This window comes from Chiloscyllium plagiosum, chromosome 19 (genome assembly GCF_004010195.1).
Source record: "Chiloscyllium plagiosum isolate BGI_BamShark_2017 chromosome 19, ASM401019v2, whole genome shotgun sequence".
Classification (NCBI taxonomy): Eukaryota; Metazoa; Chordata; class Chondrichthyes; order Orectolobiformes; family Hemiscylliidae; genus Chiloscyllium; species Chiloscyllium plagiosum.
In genome coordinates, this window is record NC_057728.1 from 49362909 (window position 1) to 49363524 (window position 616).

Sequence of the window (616 nt, forward strand, 5' to 3'; positions counted from 1 at the left end):
AGCGGTATACCTATTGTTTAGGGGAATGACTACAGGGGATCCCTGCACTGCCTGCTTCCTCCCCTTCCCACCTCTAACTGTTACCCAGCTACCTCTGTTCTCTGGCGTAACTATGTCCCTGTAGCTTCTATCTATCACCTTCTCAGCCTCTCGAATAATCCTCAGTTCATCCAACTCCAGTTCCAGTTCCCTAACTCGTTCTGTGAGGAGCAGAATCTGATTGGCATTTCCTGAGATGAAGTCGGCAGGAGTATCGGTGGTCACCCCTACCTCAAACATCCGGCAGGAGGAACATTCCACTGCCTGCGCTGCCCTTACTCTCTGTGGGAACGAGAGAGATTCACGGTTGGTGTGCTGCCTCCCAGGTGTCAGGGTTCGTGATGTCTCTGGTCATGTTTTCGGAGTCCTTGAGGGAAAGGGAGAGCAGCCCCAAGTCGTGGTCCACATAGGCATCAACTACATAGGTAAGAAGAGAGATGGGGATTTAAAGCAGAAATTCAGGGAGCTAGGATGGAAGCTTAGAGCTAGAACAAACAGAGTTGTTATCTCTGGTTTGTTGCCCATGCCACATGCTAGCAAGGTGAGGAGTAGGGAGAGAGAGAGAGAATTGAACACG